This window comes from Pinus tabuliformis, chromosome 8 (genome assembly GCF_031772625.1).
Source record: "Pinus tabuliformis cultivar Carrire ecotype Pingquan chromosome 8, CPIR1, whole genome shotgun sequence".
Classification (NCBI taxonomy): Eukaryota; Viridiplantae; Streptophyta; class Pinopsida; order Pinales; family Pinaceae; genus Pinus; species Pinus tabuliformis.
The window spans coordinates 620,317,955-620,339,312 of NC_142294.1; the positions used below are offsets into that span (position 1 = coordinate 620,317,955).

Sequence of the window (21,358 nt, forward strand, 5' to 3'; positions counted from 1 at the left end):
CATAACCATGGGTTTGTGGATTACCCATAACCATGATGAACGAATATCCAAGGATAGAGATACCTTGTAATGATTATAAGACAACTGTGATATTGATAGTGTGTGGCATAGTAAATGGACTTCGATGGTAAGGGTTTTTTGTGGTTGACGCATAACTGTGGGTTTGTGGATGACCCATAACCATGATGAACCAAGATTTTATGATAGAGATACCTTGTAATGCTTATGAGACAACTACGATATTAACAGTGTGTGGCCTAGTAAATGGACTCTGGTAGTAAGAGTTTTGTGTGGTTGACCCATAACCATGGGTTTATGGATTACCCAAAACCATGATGAGATAGTTCATTTGTCAATATTCATAGTATAAATCTAGTGGCTTATCTTTGTAAATTCTCATGGGACCCATTGCAATAAATCTATCAAGAAATCCACGTGCTTATACCATGCTTAAATGTAACACCTTTTCTAGGTAAGCAATCTTGACCATATAAGTTGAAATTGGGTCCACTCCTATGTCTAATGCTCTTGAGGCTAGCATGAGATCAAAATATGAATGTTTTGTTTGTACAACATGCAGGACTCTTGACATAACATATTTGACCTTCTTAGCAATATTTTAATGGAAATGTCACAAGAAGATATGTGACCTCCATAAAATTGTGGAATTGAGTAAACATGAGCAAAAACTACTAATACATAACACCTTGCACTATGAAAAGAAAAATTATCACAAAAAACCTAGCATAATCTCAAAATTTGAACTCAAAATGTTACGTTTTGTACTGTTCGTATCTATCCATAGACAAGGATTCTCCAAGTATTTTCTATAAGGATTGACATAGCTGAAGTTTCATCTTAAATATTTCAAAAATAACTCAAGAGACCAACACAATGCTAGTACCAAAGAAAACTTAATGGTCATTGGTGAAGAAACAAAGATAAAGCAATATAGAAGATAGATGAAATTCTTGGTAGAAATTAGTAATTAGAGCCACAATTGAATAGCTTGAAGATTCCATGCCATTAGCCTCCCATTTTGTGAATATATGGAATAAGAACTGGAGAATCTAGTGCCCACTATTGTAAAACGGTAAACTCGTGACAAACCCCAAAGAGAAAATGGAAACATCGCCATTATAGCCATGATCACCACCCAAGCATTGATAAAAAAAATGGGACAAAAATTTGATCAATCTTAAGGAACCAATAGGTGAACTTTCTCATCGAGATGATGCTAGAGTCCTCTTTAGAGCTTGAGTCTGCCAAACTTTCATATCTTATAGAGGTAGTTGACGAGAATGGCTCCACATCTAAATCAAGATCAATGTAGTGCTGATATAAATTTCGCTTGTAATGTACGATGATGTTGAGCTAAGAGGCCATGTGGAGGAACATGAAGATGTTGGACTAATAGTTAGCCCATTGACGATCATTGTTGTTGTCCACTAGACCCACAATATTTTCCCTGGTGTCGATGCAGTTATATATGGAGGTCAAGTAGGAAATAAAATTAATGCCCGTGGTTTGTTGGTTTCGAGGAAAATATTAAACTGGGCTTCAAATCGAAAGCGTTGTTTAACTGAGCTTTGAATTGGGTCTCAAGTCTCCCAATTTAGTACATTCCATGCAAAATGTGGTAACATGACCAAAGCTCCATGGTGAGCATTGATTGATCTAGCCAACTAAGCCGTTACTCTGTTCCCTACACATACATACTTAGATCTAAAAACATTCAAAATGATAATCCTCTCCTTTTAAAAAATCTCCTTATGATTTTTTGGTAGTGGTGTTGTCAACCTTTCAAAAACAATATTCTTAAGAGGATGCCCACACCAGACACTGATCCAACCTAGACTGATTGATAACTCCCACCAATTGTTCTTATTTTTTTATGTTAACTATTGAATACAATCTCGTGAATTTTGCACTTTAATGGATAACAAGTTGTTAGCTAGTAGGACAACTACTTGAATTTACTCATAATGCATTGAAAGATTATAGGTTCTTTACCCATTACCTATTTATGAAGAATGTGTTAAATCAGAACCACCCACCATAGATGTATTTAGCCTACACTCTTTGTTGCTTTTATCCATACCTATTGCCAAAAACAATGCAATTTCCAACCTATAAAACTGGTGGACAAGACCTGTAAATCTTTTTTTTTTTTTGAAGAAAACCTTGTGAGGTTTTACTGGATTGTCGGGATATGCTCCTCGCATAAGCTATAAGTGATCCAAGCATGTGTTACCTCATGTAGGTGGTTACATAATTGAAAATCATTGTATTTGATGAAATAATGGTGATGCCACCCATGCATCGAAGCTAGGTGGGAGGCGACTCAATAGAAAAAGGCTTCTAGCATGTTTTTTTTTTAGAGGAGTTGTGCATCCATAGAGGGAGACTACAGAGAAAGGGAATAAATATCTTAGGGGATGAGCATGGAATGGCTATTTGTGGGGTTATAGACGGTGTTGTGACTTTATGGGGTTCTAGAAGAAAATTTGGAGGTCTTAAGCTGAAACCCTTGTTCATCGATTAGTAAGCACACAAAATTGGAAAAAGAGCATTGAAATAAATAGTCATTTTTTGTCCCTTCTCCAAATGCAAAACGAAATATTATGAGTAGAGAAATTTTACTGGAGATTTTCATGAAATCATAACTTGGCTCTAATATCATTGATCTAGATCTTAGAGAGCCAATATCAAAGTGAGCAGAGAAAACACCCAATAATTAACAGAAAGAACTCTATATTAAACAAGAGAAATGGTTACCACTACATTGTGTGGACAAAGTTGTCCTTTCACAAAGTGAGGCCCATTATTTATAGCCTCTTTAGTTACAATACTAGGGGCAAATACCATTGGCAGATACTGTGGGTAAATATCATGGGCGGATGTCACTTTTCATTCAGATCAACCCTTCCTAAAAATTTTAGATGAGCCATCATTACCAAATGAGATTGCTCCATCTTTGTCCTTTTGTAAGGTTATAAATTTGTCTTTATCCCCTGTCATATATTTTGAATAGCCACTATCAATTAACCATTCATTTTTCTTGCACTGGGATGTCAGAGTAAGGCTACGTGTTTTTTCTTTCCTTTTCTATACTTTTGGAGGAGCATTGAAATCTTGATTTGTCTCTTTTGAAGGAGAAATCATCCTGCAATCTTTCACTACATGTCAAAATTTATTGCACTTGTAACATTCTACTTCATTTCTTAATAAACCAAAGTTGTTGTAATTATAGTTATAATCTTCACGAGGCCTCTTAACGTAGCTTCTCTTTGGGTAGCTTTCATAATTCCTTTTGTTTCTAGCATAAGCATCGCAATTTACAATTTTTTGCCCAAAATTGTTGCAAGAGTAACATACACCAAGAAAAATGGTTTCATACCTCAGAGAAGAGGTTCTTCTAGGCGGTGCATATCTCTAAAAATCTTCCCTTTGGGAATTACTTCTAATCGTTTGTTGCTTGGACATCCTCTGATCCTGAGTTGAGGATGAGTGTTTTGAATTATTTATTGGTTCTTTGATACATCAACATATCTTTTTCGTTCATCCTTAATTCCTGTCATGGAGCTTGAACCTTTAAGAAAGTTTGTATTATATCCTAGTTATGACTAGTCATCACATGACCTTTGGCTGTTGATGATTTCATCCAACACTTTAGAGTTGTACATGAAGTTCTGTTGGATATCCTTCTTATGTGCTTCCTTTCAAAGAGAAACTATCTTTGCTTCCAAACTTTCCCCTGTTTTGGTATTCTCTTCCAATTCCTTGTTGAGCATTTCTTCAATCTTTTGTGCTTCTCCTAATTGAACTTTCATATTTATGATTATCTTTTTAGAGTCTTCAACCTATTTCTTGAGATCATCAAAGTGTTCCTTCAGCTTATTTAGTTCCTTTTGCAACTTCTTGACGTTCTTCCTTTCTATTTTCTATATTTTAAGGACACTGATCAATTCCTTCTTTATATTGACTTCTCCTTCCGCATCCTTTTCATTTTCCGATGCTTCTTGATTTTCAAATTCCATGAACACTACTTTTTCTGAGTCACTATCGCTATCACTTTCTTCGTCAAATGAGGAACTGCCTTCTTTTTTAGGATATACTTTTCTTGGACATCTTCTTTTTGTGTTGTTTCCTATTCCCTCTTTGATTTTTCTTCTTCTTGGGAGCCTCTTCTTCATCACTATCAGAGCATTTTGCATAGGGATATTTTGCAGTGAAATGACCAATTCTTCCACAATTAAAACATTTTAAGGGGAGCTTACCTTTTCATTTTCATGTTCCCTTCTTGAGTTTCCTCACGAGGTTGGTTATTTCTTCATTTGAATCCTCACTGCAACTTTGAATGGGCTTATGTTTTCATTCCTTCTTATTTTTACTTGTCTTCTTTAAGGCCTTGAATGCACCTTATCTTGTAGATGCATCTTCTTGTTCGGTTCTCATTTCATAAGCTATAAGAATCCCATGTAGTTTGTACATACTAACATTGTCTAAGTCTGATCTATCTTCTAGAACAAAAACCTTAGGATTAAATCTTGTTGGAAGAGATCTTAGAACCTTTCGAACAATAACCTTTTTGTCTAATGGTTCTCCCAATCCTTCCAAAGAATTTGTTACTTCATCTACTCGAAGAAAATAAGCTGCAATGTTCTCATCTTCTCTCATCTTTAGTTGCTCAAATTATTCTCTAAAAATTTGAAGTTTTGCCTCTTTGAGTTTCTTGTCTCCTTCAAAAATGTTCTGAAGCTTGCCCAAAATATCTTTTGGTTTTATAGCCCATTGCCTTAACATAGATAGATTTCGAGAGTCCACTCAAAATGACATTCTTAGCTTTAGCATCATTCTCAACATGTTTCTTACATGCTTCATCTGTTGGAGGAGAGGTTGGCACCGTGTAACCATTTTTGACGATGCTCCAAATATTATATCCCTATGAAAGTATATATATTTGCATCCTTCCACTTTATAGTGCATATTTTTTCCCATTGAACAATGAAATTCCATTCTTGGTATAATCCATGATCTCCCTTCAGTGGTTAGACTGCTTATATAGGGACTTGCTCTGATACCAATTGTTGGAAATGTTGAGAGAGGGGTGAATCAATATTTCTTATTATAATTAGTACATTATTAATTTTTAGAGCATCAGAAATAAACAAAGCATCAAAACATCATAATAATAGTGCCTGAGAGATTTTTAGGTGGAAACCCTTATGGGAGAAAAACTACTGAATACTTTTCTAATATTTTGTGAGTACAAAATTGCTTCAGCTCCAACTGAAAGGGAAGCTCAAACCCCCTAATACTCTAGAAAAGCATTCAAGTTTATCAGGCAGCTCCAACTCCTGAAAGGATGCTCCTACACCTTGATTTTACCAATTTATACCGGAAGGACGCTCTAATGCCTTGGAAGCTCCAACTTTCCCTAGCACAACCCTACCACCCTGAAGTGTTTTCAGGATCCAACCTAAAGGAGACTTCACTCTCTTACCTTGCACCACCCAACCACCCTAAAATATAAAAATGGAAGAATGAACTATGGGCTCCCATATCAGGGACAATGGCCCACTTATAAAGATATTTAGTGATAGCTCAACTTCAAAAACCAAACCAACTGTCCAAATCCAAAATGTCGATGTATCCCTTAGATGTGAAATCAACCACTAATCTACTTATTGCATACAATCTAGAAATATTTATTCAATCAAGCCATACCTATGATGTGTTGAAGCAAAGAGTTTCACTGTTGTACCTGAAGATGCCTGGAGATGTCCTCCTCTACTACTTGATCTACCTTGATGATGACGTTGTGCCTCTAATTTCTAAGTAAATTCCTTGCCTTTTTTCCCTTAGCTTGTCCTAAATCTGATTAAGAAACCATAGTTTATAAAGAGAATGACTAGTTGTCTGAAGATGTCTTCCTTCTATTGTTGATGTTGATGCATCTGCCCTTGTTTTCACCATTTTAGATGATGTCTTTAACCACTGTGACAAATGTTAGAACTTGAAGGATACTCTAAGTTAGTCCATACAATGAGGAGTAATGCAACAAAACCTTTATGCCAAGACAATCCAACCACCTCAATGTAAATTCATATCAAATTAAAAGCTTGAACTGTATCTGAAATTTATGCCATATTGACCTTGCTATAATCTATAATAATTTCAATTGAAGTGCTCATATCAAAGCTTCTGATGACAATACAATTTGATATTTACCAAGGTATAATGCAACATTGAGCACTGAAGAATATAGGAGATGACTCATAGAACCTCAAATTTTCTTTAAAAGAGATGATGAGATTGAACCAATGTCTCAAGAATTTTCACCCTATCAAGGTATGATCATTGAATATATGACAATTGTAGTCTCAGATCTGGGTTCTTTTTTCCATCAATGTGAGGTACAAAATCACTTCAGATTTTAGTCATGGAGAATTATAGAATCCTCCATGTAGGAGACCTTTGATTGTAGATAGGTTCAGGTCATGCCCTATTGCAAAGGCCTGAATATGCATTAAGGTTTAAAAAGAAAGCCACAAATCAGACAAAGCCTAGTCCAAATAATTTATGAACATAGATGCGTCCTTAAGCCCACACTCAAACCAAAACATGGGTCCTTGTGCAATTGATAATAGCCTCAAATATGCGTTGTAGAAGCCTGAATCAGTGGTCACAAACCATACCTAAAATTCAACTATAGTTCCACTGATATACCATAAATTATGCCTCTATTTAGGTGTGAGTTGGCTGTCTTAATAGGAGATCAAAAGTAGTTCAGATTCAAGGGCCATGATTAATAAAATATGATGCAACCAATATTTAGATATTATGTGAAAAGGATTTTCTTTTCTCAAGAAAACAAGCCATAAAAGTTGTAGCAAATGTGTGCCAGTAAGGCACTCCTTTGATGGTCGAAAATTTCCACATAAACCCTAACGAACCTACTTTAGGAGGACACATATGTCTTTCTAGAAAAAAATGGTAGAGTAGGCCTTAAGAAGATGTAAATTTGCCTCAGAAAAATTCCACATGCTCCGTTTAAGAGAAGTTGAAATTCCTCAGGAAATCACAGAGAAACCCTTGTCAAAACCATAAGCCAAATCAAGATTAACACGTACCTAGACTTTCGAAAAGACATTCTCTTGAAGTTTTGTGTGACTACTCTAGGTCAAGAATCTCAGAGAAAATGAGCATGAATTGATGTCTTGATTTGAGGTCGGGTTGAGCCTTTTTATAATGGTGAAAGAGGCTTCTAGGAGCCGACTTGAAGAAAGGAGGAAGCCAACTTGAGGAAGGAGGGAAAAATAAATTTGAAACTTAAGTTTCAAATTTCAATTTGGAGCCAAAAAATCCCACCAACTTTAGGACCATGTAAATTTAAATTTTGATCAATTATCTTTGAATAAATCTCCCTCCCTTTCTGACTTTGACTAGAATACGATGAGATCATTTAATTTATTTTCCTTGGATAATATAAAATTTACTTGAAGTATTTCCCTTGGGGTTCCTTGGCCACTTAATGGGGTTTCAATCTTTAAAAGGGCATAACTCCTCAATTGTGAGGAATTATGAGAAGTACTACCTATTAATAGAATCGACACGGCAAGGACTATCCAATGAAAATAATCTTGAGCCCAAGAGGCTTGATTTTCCTTGTCATTTTTATCCATGAAAGTGAGGCTTATTCTGGCTACTGCTTAGGTTGACATCAATGGCAACTTTAATTCAACAACTGCTACGGCTGAAAATGAAGTTATGAATTTACTCATGTACTATGTTTCACCAATGAAACTCTTGATCTCATAAAAATTAGTAGGCACCAAAAATTTCATGATGGCCTCTATCTTGGTAGTATCTATCTTCAACTGTCCTCCACCTGTCACATACCCCAAATACACCAAAGATTGTTGTGTAAACTCAGAATTCTTGAGATTTTCTAGAAATTGATGTTTCTTTAATGTCTCCAAAACCTGCGTCAAATGTGAGATGTGCTCCTCCCAGGTAGCACTTTATACCAGTATATCATCCAAATAGACAATAACAAACGAATCTATAAAAGAGCACAATATATCATTAATTAACCTCATAAATGTAGTTGGTGCATTGCATAGGACAAATGGATTAAATAACCACTCATACAAACCTTGATTGGTTTTGAAGGCAGTCTGTTAGGTATCTTCTTCTAAGATTTGAACCTAATGATATTTAGGCTTTAAGTCTAACTTGGTGAATTATTTCACTTGTTGCAATTGATCTAGTAGATCATCTATTTTGGGCAAGGGGTACCTGTTCTTGAGTGTATTTTTGTTCAATGCTTTGTGATCTATATATGTTCTTTGAATCCCATCCTTCTTTGGCACAATGATGATGGGTGACCCACGTGGTGATGTACTCGATTGAATGACACATTGTTCAAGTATTTGTTGCAACTAATTCTTCACCTCACTTGCTTCTATAATAGACTGCTTGTATAACCCAATGTTTAGCAATGGTAAGTCCGACAATAGCTAGATCTCATGCTACACTTCCCTCTTGGGTGGTAGCCATTTAGGCTCCGGGAACACATCATTTTATCCCTTAGAAACTCTTCCAGTTGTTATTTTTGTTTCTTATCACACCCCTCTAGGGATCAATTTTCTCTCTCACATACTGATTTTCTTTTAAAAATAGTAAAACATAATTCTTGCTAGAATTGATCAATTTCTTAGCTCGGTTGGCACTTACTAATTAAATTTTCAATTTTCCCTTGTGTGTGTTGATGGTGAAGGAATTTCCATACTTGATGAGGCAATATTGGTGATGGCCCTTAGTATTACAACAAGAATGTTGCAACTCCTAAGGGGTCTTGACTTTAATTGTCAACCTAGGGTTCATACAAACTTCAGAGGGGTCGAAACTACGTGTGAAACATGCAATGTGTTCTTATTTTGTTGATCTTATGCAAGTGAAAGCAACTAAAGAGAAACTAAGTTACGCAGAGACCACATTGTTGTTTATGCTACATGAAATACTCAAAATTGTAGGAAAGAGGGGGACACCAATTCAATAGTGTTGAAACAAAAGTAAATCTACTCTGTTGTGCATTGGAAACAAACTTGTAACTGAAGAAAATAGTAAAACATCAAACCCTAAGTTACAAAAAAGGTAGTTCTACTACATTAACTAGGTCAAAGGTTCTATGAGGTCTTTGGGCTACCAAATTTCATTCTTGGGGTCTTGGGGATGTTGTATTATGCCAATGAAGGCTAACCATGCCTCAAATGAAAATTTGAATGAGTTTTTGATGTAAAATGTCGGCTGCTACAAGAGTCCTTGTTTTGCAACAAGAGACAGTTCGGTGAGCATAAAAACATGTTTAAGATGTTGCTTGAAGGAAGGATAAATTAGGGAAAGGCTAAAGGATGGTTAAAAGGTATTTTCTAAGCTATTATAATGGGTGAGATTATTTACTAAAAGAATGATTATGAGGTTTCTTGTAGCTCTGCAACATGAATTTATGCAATAATAGAATACATAAATGTATGACGACAAGTAGGGGAATAACAATCTAAATAATCTAAATGCATGGAAATGAATGTTAACTACATAAAAGAACTATTGCTAAACTTACTAAAACAATATTCATAAAAAGACTTGTAAACAAACAAACTAATTAACATGTAGAAAACAATATTAAGAAGTGATATTACAGAAATGACTAGCTGAACTATTGCATGGAAAATAAAAGTATGAAGATGGGTCTTGAGCACTTGGGGTGGACCCTAACCCAAGGAGACCGACGGATCTCTGAAGAGATAGTAGTCTAAGAACCAAAAGTGTTATTCATTGATCATAAAATGTGCTCATACGTAGAAGATTACAAGACTGGAATGCTAGACAAAAATCCTTCACTTGGCTACTGTTGATTTCTACTTCGAAAATTCGACTCCCAATGGGACTACTCGAGCCCTTATTTATACAAAAATGGCTGAGGAGCAACCTCCTTGCATGGAGGGTTGCTTTCCCTCCAAAAGCCCTAGAAAATAGGATCGTGTTCCCTGTGACCTTGCAATGACACAAAGGAGTAGTAATTACTTTAAGCCAACCGAGGTTGGTCATCCTGTAGCAGGGGACAGGTCCCATATTTTTCTCTTGGTTGGATTCCTTGTGATATATACTAAATATCCTCAATAAGCTACACAATAAACACATTACATACACAAAGTACAGACATCATCTCTAACCTTATTAAGAACTTATTAAAGCTGCAAGATACATTATTAGGTGTAGAAAGGGAGGTTAAATGTTCCTAAGAAAGGTTAGAGGGGCCTTAAGTTGTACCTAATTGGGAGGTTCATCATACCCCCATACTAAAATTGTTGCTTATCCTTTGAGAAACCTACTAATATTCCTTTTTCTACTGTTCTTCAATTATTTTTCTGATGGTTTGTTTGACATCCCATGTTTTGTTATATGTAGTTGCCCCTGCTAGATGAAAACTTGCATTTTCCTCCATTTCTCTCCATTCCATTGTTCTTCTTCTCGACTTTCATATTCCTAAGGCCTACCATTAAGGGAGGATTGAATTTGATTCCAATCCATTGGACTCCAAGTCTTTGGATGATTCTTTTGTACAGGGGACTTTTGGCCAACACAATCTTTAACCTATTAGGTGAATGGTATTCCATGATCCTCATACTATATGGCAATGTGTGCCATCTCCTCTAGTATCCTAAAGGTATACTCAAAGTGGATGATGCCCTCTTCCCGTATTTGTCTGTAAATTGTTCCAAATTAGGATCTTTTGCTATAAGTTCATGATTGACAATGAGGAGATGTGGGGATGGATGCTCTGGCCTGACCCACAATGGTTCCTCCATTTCTTTGGCTAATGATATATTTACCTCCTTTGCCTTGATTTCTTCATGCCTTAGCCATGAGGTTGGGGCCATCAATTTTGCATCATCCAAATAAGAAGTTGGGTCCCACATGTTCATGTCAGACAACACCAAGTTGTGCATGTATAATTATGCAATCTTGGCCTTGTCCTCAATGCTTCTCTGGAGGAAAAAGTCAACAAATATTCTAACATCTTACATAGGGAGAGAATCCTTTTATGCCAACATTCTAATTTCGAATTTGCACCATTGATCTTTTAAAAACAAGGCATAGTCCTTTAAGGGGTGCCTACAGTTCACAACTTCTAAAGAGAGATGGGCCAAAGTGCCCGAATTTGTTTCTAAGGTGACAACCAGGCTTTCTCTTTCCTACAACAGTCTTTGTGTTTGTTGCAACTAGGCCCTCAACTTTTTATTCTCTTTTTTTATATGGTCTCTTTTGTTAGCTTCATCAAATCTGAGGAGGGCCATCTCCTCTCTTATATGTTTCATCTCTTCTTCCATTCCACCAATATCAGAAACTCCCTTAGACTCTGCAATATGCTTCCACCCAAGAGTTATAGACTTTTCTTCCTCAAGCTAAAAGAATAAGGTTGGTGCTAAGTGAGTCGACAATACTTTTCCTACCTTAATCCAAGAGTAGTAGGAAAAGGGGCCTTTTAGAGCTCCCTGTGGTTCTGCTGCATGTTCTTGTAGCTTGGTTGGTTGCTCATGTATCACTATTGTTTGTACCTGTAGCATTGTAATTTGATCCTATGGCACTGTAACTTGAGTGCTTAGCCCTTCAGGCTATATTTGCAATTCTTCTCCCTTGGCGAATTGTACTATTGGTCTTTTCCCTTCTTCTTTTGAAGGCTCTTCTTACTCAGGATTAGGAGTTTCCTCAATAATTATTGAAGTGGGAGATGGATGTTTAGGTTTTCTAGTAACTTGTATTCTATTACTCTTTCTCTTCTGAAATAGACATGAGGTTCTCTTGGGTTCCTTCTTTTGGGCCTTATTGGAGTGCTTAGGGTTACTAAAGTAGCAACAAACTCCTCTTCAAGATTTTATTCTCCTTGAGATGTAGTGCCTTCTTCTACCTCCTTTATTTTCTTGGCTAGTCTTCCTAGTGTCTCAATGGCCTCTTGAGGCTTTTTAGATTCTACCTGTTAGTGTCGGTATCTTCATCCCTCCGTCAGAGATCAAATCCTCTTGTTTCATTTCATATTAGGTGTCCCGCCCAGTCATTTGCATTCCATTAGGTGCATGGATCATCTGATGGTAGTGGCTTTCCAACAGTCTCCCTCATGTCATTTACCTGTTGGCTCATGTTTGTTAATTAAAAAGCATATACAGTTTTCTTTTTGTCTTGAAGATTGCAAAGGCCTTTTAGGGTTTCATTGTCAATTAGGTCTAGGGTTTCATTAGGGTTTCGTCAAAAAATGTTTCAAAGTGTCCAATAACAACCAGCAAGCCATGAGGAGGTTCCAGAATCAATAAATTTCATCATCAGGTGCTCAGACATGTGTTTTTCCTCAAAACTTTGTTTTGAGGAAAAAACAGAGTATTTTTGCTTTTATTGTACAAAAATCATGAAATTTTGTTTTCTTCATTGTATATCACTCCATCTGCAACCCTGGTTTCTTTCCTTAGCCCCAGTAGTTCCAACACCTGCAAAACAAGCAAAGCTCAGGTCATTTAATTCATCACAAAGCTCAAATGAAGTGAAAAAGTCCAAAAAACAGAGTTTGAAAATAAAGTCATTTCCAGAACATTATGAAAGTGGGTTTTACAAAATTAAAATTTAAAAGCTTCATGTATAAATCATGTCTCCAAATGTTTAAAGCTCATTTTCACTCCAAGAGCAAAGAGAAAGCAAAGCAAAGTTGTTGTGGTGAGCAAGTGAGAAATTTGGGTGAAAATTGCTCCAAGTCGCTGGGCGCGGCGCACTGGGCAAGACGCGCGACGCACTTACTAGGTGTGGCACATTGGGCCGCATTTCGCAGTGCAAAAAGACACGGGCGCGGCGCATACGCTGGGCGCGGCGCATTGGGTTGGATGCGAGACGCACACATCCAGCAAGCCTGAAAACTACCAAAGCTTGCTCCAAATCGCCCAAAACTCGCGGATTTGTCTTGGTACAAGTAGGTAGAGCCTCCATCACTGTTCTTTATCCAAGTTTGGTGCTTGTTTCATGGTGATTGTTTAAAGAAATCAAACCCTACTTCTTCAAAATTTCAAAACCAAACAGTGCTTGGGTTTTGATTGACTGTTTTGCTACCAAGTCCATCCTTTAAATTCCTCCATCACTCCCTTATCCCATTTGTCCAATGATTTCCTTATTCCCTAAGTTCTCCTACCCCCTAAATTCACTAATCCCCTAATCCCCTATCCCAAGTTCCCTTTCCCAAAATCCCAAATGCACCAAACCCTAGTCTCATACTTAAAACTTCCAAACTACAATCTAATTCCCTGTTCCCTTAACTAACCCTACCCCAACAGTCCCTAATTCCCTATTTCCCTAAATTACCCCTCCACGGTCCCTCATTTCACTATTTTCCCTTGGTGGTAGAGGTCAAACACGTCATCAAAGACAGTTTAACACATCAGCACCTACAACTCCAAGACAGTTTATCCACCAGCAGACATGGCATTTGATCCTTCATATGATTATGAAGAGGAGACCCACAGTGACTCACCTACAGAGGGACATGCACCTAGGAGGCCTCATAGAGGTGGCAAACATATTAGAGAAGAACCAACCACTCTTGCTGAATTACAGGCCTGCCCTCTTGCCATCTCTTGTTTCGAACATTAGTCATGTTATGAATTTTGTGAGAAGGTTGCTAGCATTCAGTTTCATCATGAGTTAGCTCATTTGTTTGTACTGCATTTACATGGTGATCAAGCCACTATAGCTGGTGTCACTTTCACATTAACACCATAATCCATTTCACTAGCAACCGGTATTCCCAACATTGGAGAGCAATGGAACAAGAGGCAGAAAATTGATCGGCAGCATTATGAACCGTACATCAAGCCCGACTTTTTGAGACAGCTCAAGAGAGTGTTTCCTTTTTGGTACCTCAAAGATGAATATGCTCCTTTAACGAAACTGATCATGAAGTATTTCAGCTGTGAGGGCCGGTTCTCCCGTTTATATGCTTATCATATCAGGTTGCTGATGCATTTTACCCGGGTATGGATGATGAACACCCTACTTCATGTGTCGAAACATAGAGAAGATGACCACCCTAGTGCAGCACAAGACTCCTCAGCAGCAATTCAATAGTATTTACCATTTTGCTCTCATCAAAATTGTGGTCGTTCATCAGCTTGGCTTACAGGGCATCACTTGGGAGGACCTCATCTCTCATGAGTTTTTCAGAGCTCAATAGGGACCTTCAGAGGCTTTGCATGAGACAGGTGGACCTTCTTATCAGCATGAGGGCCATGAGACATAGACTGCTAGTGTGCCGGTGTTCATCACCTATCAGAAGGGCACTAGACGGTTGTTTGCAGCAGTCAAGCGAGTGTTATCTCCACCCGGGGTGGAAGGGGCCTTGCTTCCGTCATTAGTACAATAGGTTCAGGACTGAGGCAAGAGGCCACTACAGGAGGAAGGACCATCAGGTGAGCGGGAGACTGATTTCATTCTCATCGAGGGTGATGATACTAATATGGGCCCGCAAAGCACAAATCTTAGAGAAATCATTCAGGAGTAGCAGGCGGACATTGATGCCTTGTCTACCAAATTGGATAGAGCCCAATGGACAATACAGTACCTGGAGCAAAGGAATAAGCAGCTGGAGGACCAGCAGGTGATTATGTAGTTGCAAAGCATTTGGGAGAATCGCCAAGCTGCCCAAAGGAGGAGGGTGGAGTTCACTTCACTTGAGCAAGAGATCAATGCCAATCTGGAATCATGGCTTGAAAGAGTCAATATCCACTTGGAGAGGAGGTTAGAGAAGGCTAACAAGGAGAAGACATTATTGAGGCATATGGCATATCATTACATGGTGAGAAACAAAGTCTGCAAGGTGAGAATTAGGAGCTTAAAGGCAAAACTAAAAAGGGCATCAAAGAGGAAAAAGGAGAATGATCGACTTCATATATTTGCCAAGGCTTCCTTGGCCCAACATAGCTCTTGATAGAGAAGACACAGCCCAAATTTCAAAAAATTTGGAGCAATTTTTGCATTTTGGAAATTTTTTGGCACAAAAAACAGGTTTTTCTGCCCTATGTGTCGTGCCACGTGGCGCTCGCTTTTGCTAGGAGCCTCCAAATCACAAAAACTCAGCATTTTTGGATTTGGCATGAAAAATTATGCTTGCTTGCCAATGGCCAAGAAATTTGGGCAGGTTTTGAGCCCTCAAAAAGGTCAAAAACACTCAAAAAATGACCTCATTGCCCCTATTTTGACACACAAGAAGCAGTGTTGGGAGAACTGACTTTTGGAGGGGCAAATGGAGGGGAAATTGAAAAATTCCACTTGGGTTGGAAAGTAGACAGGCAGACCTTTCCAAAAAGCACACTTGGAGATCATTTGGACACCGGGAAGGCCTCCAAAAGTGAGTCCAAACAGGCACAACACATAGAGAATCAGGCGCAGCGCATAGAGGAAAAATTGCCAGTTTAACCAAGTTTTGCTCTGTTTTTCACCCAGCTTTGCCTAGTTTGAATTTTTTACTTTCCTAATGGCAAATTTGTGATGTAATTTGATGTATATTGATGGATCATGATGTAAATATGTTATATTTTCACTTGTAGAGGTAGATTCATTAGTTTAAAGGTTGTTTGAAATCGGATGAATCAGTTCCCTTGTTTCTGGAGGCATGCTATTATGTTGCCTAATTTCCAGTTCTCAGTTTGGAATTAGTTGAAACAGCTCCTAAACATGTGTGCTCGACCCCTAGAGGAAAGGATGAGCTATGTTTGTCTATATTATGTTGTTTTTCAGTCATTAGCATGGTTGGACTTTTGAGAAAGCCTTGAGCTTCATTGTACACTCATATTTTCATTTTGGCTAAGGAATTGAGACCAGGATTTGCAGCACTCTTTGGGATTCATGTGGCAATTTGTCTTGGTACAATGCTTCTCTTTGTAATTGTGAATTTGCTTATGTGTTATGTATGCCATTCTCTATCTTGTTTCTTCTGAACTAAACAAACAAGAGTGTAAGTAGAATCCATTGAAAGTGCAGTGCTCTACTTGAAGTTTGCTTTAGTTTCTTGATATTTTCAGCTGTTTGAGGAGGATCCATGATTGCTCTTGCCCTCTTCAACACCTCACCTATCTATTCCTTCCATCTCATTCAATTTTAAGTGCCAAAAACAATTGCCTACCTTGCCCCATTGAGATCTCTGCAGGACTGAGCCTCAATCCCCGCACCCAAAATCTATCTTTTCATCTGAGCCAACAAAACACCATTTTATCAAATCAAACTCTTTTGCACTTATACCTAGCCTAAGATCAGTATTTCTATCAGTCATCTCAAACCCTCATCAATCATTATTTGTTGAGATTGACCCAGAGAGCGCCCTCTCCTGACCTAGTAGGGCTAGCTACCAGGCTGAGTGTGGTTTGATGTTGGCCCTGGATCCTACCTTTTCAGCCTAAGGTAGATTTAGGCACTAACATAGTGGTGACCATATTGGGGAAGAAATTTTTTGTTTGTTAGTGTTCTTCGTTTTATAAACTACAGACGGAGCCTAAAGATTAGCCAGTTAGCCTTCGAAACGCTTTTGCTTTACATTTGCGCAAGTAGATAAAAGCTACTTCAGTCAATCTCCAGTCTAGTCTTATAAATGGAACATCTGGCCTACAAATTGCCCCAGTACATGAAACAAGTTAGATCTGATTGTTGATGGTGGACAACAGTCAGACACATATGAAGGCTGAAATCATTCACCTAGTGACTCCAGTGTCGAAGAATCCCAAGGTTCCGAATTTTTATGGCGACTCTACTCTTCAAGAACCAGTAGCCTGAAGAATTTCTTGGTGAATTCATTGTTATCAAAATGGTTTTCCTGGATCGAAGGTATGCCCCATTATCCGAGATCACATTCCAGGTTTTCCAAATAAAATTCCAAAGGTAAATTAGCAAAGGAATTTGCCTACGTTTAAAGATGATGATAGGAAGGATGCTGCTTTATATCTGGTTAGATTTCACATACATATTCGCAAGTTGAAGGTTGATTTTCTTGAAGATTGCTTGATGAAGATATTCATGGCCACTCTGGAAGGTGAAGCCCGATCTTGGTATGAAATTTTGCCGCCTTCTTGTATTTACTGTTTAAAGGATTTTAATACCATGTTCTTTGAGAGGTATAAAGAATCTTATCCATCATTAAATCTAGTTCAGAACTGTTGCAATCATGCTTATAGTTTTATTGAACATCTTGAGAAAGTTTATGAAGATGATGACTTCATGGATGATGAGATCATGGAGGCCCTGTATGAAAATCCATTTCAGCAGCATAAAAATAGCTTAGAAGATACTCATCAAGATGCTCAAGAAACTTTGCAGCAGGATCAAGATCTTCACACAATGGAAAATGATGAAAGAAAGGTTTTATTTTAGATCTGTCCATAGAAGAAGACAATATGCAGGGAAGTCAAGTTTCAATTTTAGAATGTGACAAAGTCAAGTCAGCTATTTCAGATCGTGATGATGAAGACAACCTTGTTCTGAATCCCATGAAGGAGAGCTTTGCTGTTGAGATCATCTAGAATGAAGAAGACAGAGTTATTGACCCAACTGTTCTCATTTCATTAGAACAAAGCCTTCATGAGGAGGTAATCCAGTCATTTGATGAAAAACAAGATGAAACCTTTGTTCGAGTAAGTGAAAAATCTTCTTTTGATAACTCAGTGGTAAATGATAATTTGGATAATTTGATTGCCATGTCATATGAAGATGATCAACAATGTTTTCAAATTTCAGAAGATCAGGGAATTAAGGAATGTAATTCAAGTTTTTCATGTTTTGAAATGTTATTTCAAGAAGACAATAATCACTTGAGCAAAACAAAACAGAAAGTATTATCTCCTCTGTCTGAAGATGAGATAGATCGACTCTTGAAAGGTCAGGTTATAGCCAAAGCTAATGCAAGTCTGCAGTGTGCACATGGTCAAGACGGCGTTGGTGAAACTTCTTCCTCTTTTGAAAATGATGATAGTCTTGTAATTAGCTTTATAGATCAGCAAACAGATAATGTTTTCTTTCATGAAGATGATAAGGTTGTCATGCTTGATAATCTTGAAGATTGTTTTCTGTTTAAGAATGACCTAGACCATGAAGTTGAGGAATATGACCTTGAGAGAGACAATATGCCAGAATTTCTCATCATCAAGGAATTTATAGCTAACGCTCAGATGGCATAAGCTTATCCCTCTCTATGCCTTCTTATCACTCGACAATCAATTGTTCTTTCAGATCAGAATGAAGGGAGTACTTGTGTTTTCGCTGCTGGATCTCAAGCCAAGCTAGTGCTTCAGGATTTTCAAGATCCCTTTGGCATTCTTTTGCAAGCATTAGAAAAGATAAATGTTGCCTGGTTCGTTATCATGAGCCTTGGTTTCAGTGGTTATTGTGAGTTGCCTACATGTACATCGTTCTGCCTACTCGGGGAAAGTGAGAGCAGAATTTCATTGAGTAGCCATTTGTTGGATTGGTTACATTGGAAGGCTCACTACACATGATCGTACATATTTCATCAGTAGGCAGGTGGTTGTCATCATGATTTGAAGCTCTCAAATCTCGATGGTCTGCTGCCATTTAAAATCTTTGTAAGTACTTGTTTTAGTTAAGTCAGTCTTGAGTCATTTTTTGTTTCAGTTAGTTTAAAGATAGTTTCAGCTGAGTGTCCAGTTTCAGCTTTTGAGAGTCTTGTTTCAGTTTTGGATTAGTCGGTTCAACTATGAGTCTTGAGTCAAAAGTTTGGTTTTGGTTTGTCGAAGTTATTGACTCCATAGCCCAATGGACGAAGGCACTGCCTACTTTCCCAGAGATCTGTAGTTCTTGGCACCTCCAAGGAGCTACCATCCCCATTGGAGCCAATGTTAGTGCCGATATCTTCATCCCTCCGTCAAAGATCAAATCCCCTTGTTGAATTTCATATTAGGTGTCCCGCCCAGTCATTTGCATTCCATTAGGCGCATGGATCATCTGACGGTAGTGGCTTTCCAACAGTCTCCCTCGTGTCATTTACCTGCTGGCTCATGTTTGTTAATTAAAAAGCATATACAATTTTCTTTTTGTCTTGAAGATTACAAAGGCCTTTTAGGGTTTCATTGTCAATTAGGTCTAGGGTTTCATTAGGGTTTCGTCAAAAAATGTTTCAAAGTGTCCAATAACAACCAATAGGCCATGAGGAGGTTCCATAATCAATAAATTTCATCATCAGGTGCTCAAACATGTGCTTTTCCTCAAAACTTTGTTTTGAGGAAAAAATAGAGTATTTTTGCTTTTATTGTACAAAAATCATGAAATTTTGTTTTCTTCATTGTATATCACTCCATCTGCAACCCTGGTTTCTTTCCTTAGCCCCAGTAGTTCCAACACCTGCAAAACAAGAAAAGCTCAGGTAATTTAATTCATCACAAAGCTCAAATGAAGTGAAAAAGTCCAAAAAACAGAGTTTGAAAATAAAGTCATTTCCAGAACATTATGAAAGTGGGTTTTACAAAATTAAAATTCAAAAGCTTCATGTATAAATCATGTCTCCAAATGTTTAAAGCTCATTTGCACTCCAAGAGCAAAGAGAAAGCAAAGCAAAGTTGTTGTGGTGAGCAAGTGAGAAATTTGGGGGAAAATTGCTCCAAGTCGCTGGGCGTGGCGCATTGGGCAAGAGGCGCGGCGCACTTACCAGGCACGGCGCATTGGGTCGCATTTCGCAGTGCAAAAAGACACGGGCGCGGTATGCGCGGCGCACACAGCCAACAAGCCCGAAAACTGCCAAAGCTTGCTCCAAATCACCCAAAACGCGCGGATTTGTCTTGGTACAAGTAGATAGAGCCTCCATCACTGTTCTTTATCCAAGTTTGGTGCTTGTTTCATGGTGATTGTTTAAAGAAATCAAACCCTACTTCTTCAAAATTTCCAAACCAAACAGTGCTTGGGTTTTGATTGACTGTTTTGCTACCAAGTCCATCCTTTAAATTCCTCCATCACTCCCTTATCCCATTTGTCCATTGATTTCCTTATTCCCTAAGTTCTCCTACCCCCTAAATTCACTAATCCCCTAATCTCCTATCCCAAGTTCCCTTTCCCAAAACCCCAAATGCACCAAACCCTAGTATCATACTTAAAACTTCCAAACTACAATCTAATTCCCTGTTCCCTTAACTAACCCACCCCAATAGTCCCTAATTCCCTATTTCCCTAAATTACCCCTCTACAGTCCCTCATTTCACTGTTTTCCCTTGGTGGCAGAGGTCAAACACATCATCAAAGACAGTTCAAGACAGTTTAACATATCAACACCTACAACTCCAAGATAGTTTATCCACCAGCAGACATGGCATCTGATCCTTCATATGATTATGAAGAGGAGACCCACAGTGACTCACCTACAAAGGGACATGCACCCAGGAGGCCTCATAGAGGTGGCAAACATATTAGAGAAGAACCAACCACTCTTGCTGAATTACAGGCCTGCCCTCTTGCCATCTCTTGTTTCCAACATCAGTCATGTTATGAATTTTGTGAGAAGGTTGCTAGCATTCAATTTCATCATGAGTTGGCTCATTTGTTTGTACTGCATTTACATGGTGATCAAGCCACTCTAGCTGGTGTCACTTTCACATTAACACCAGAATCCATTTCACTAGCAACCGGTATTCCCAACATTGGAGAGCAATGGAACAAGAGGCAGAAAATTGATCGGCAGCATTATGAACCATACATCAAGCCCAGCTTTTTGAGACAGCTCAAGAGAGTGTTTCCTTTTTGGTACCTCAAAGATGAATATGCTCCTTTAATGAAACTGATCATGAAGTATTTCAGTTGTGAGGGCCGGTTCTCCCATTTATATGCTTATCATATCAGGTTGCTGATGCATTTTACCCAGGTACGGATGATGAACATCCCTTACTTCATGTGCTGAAACATAGAGAAGATGACCACCCTAAGCAGCACAAGATTCCTCAGCAGCGGTTCAACAATATTTACCATTTTTCTCTCATCAAAATTGTGGTCATTCATCAGCTTGGCTTACAGGGCATCACTTGGGAGGACTTCATCTCTCGTGAGTTTTTTAGAGCTCAACAAGGACCTTCAGAGGCTTTGCATGAGACAGGTGGACCTTCTTATCAACATGAGGGCCATGAGACACAGACTGCTAGTGTGCCAGTGTTCATCGCCTATCAGAAGGGCACTAGACGGTTGTTTGCAGTAGACAAGCGAGTGTTATCTCCACCCGGGGTGGAAGGGGCCTCGCTTCCATAATTAGCACAATAGGTTCAGGACCGAGGCAAGA

The 21,358-nt window shown here is 38.3% G+C and overlaps 1 pseudogene; it reads right to left on the minus strand.

The window, feature by feature from the left end:
- Positions 1 to 730: 730 nt before the first annotated feature.
- On the minus strand, positions 731 to 19,903 carry LOC149237031 (uncharacterized; annotated as a pseudogene).
- Positions 19,904 to 21,358: the final 1,455 nt, after the last annotated feature.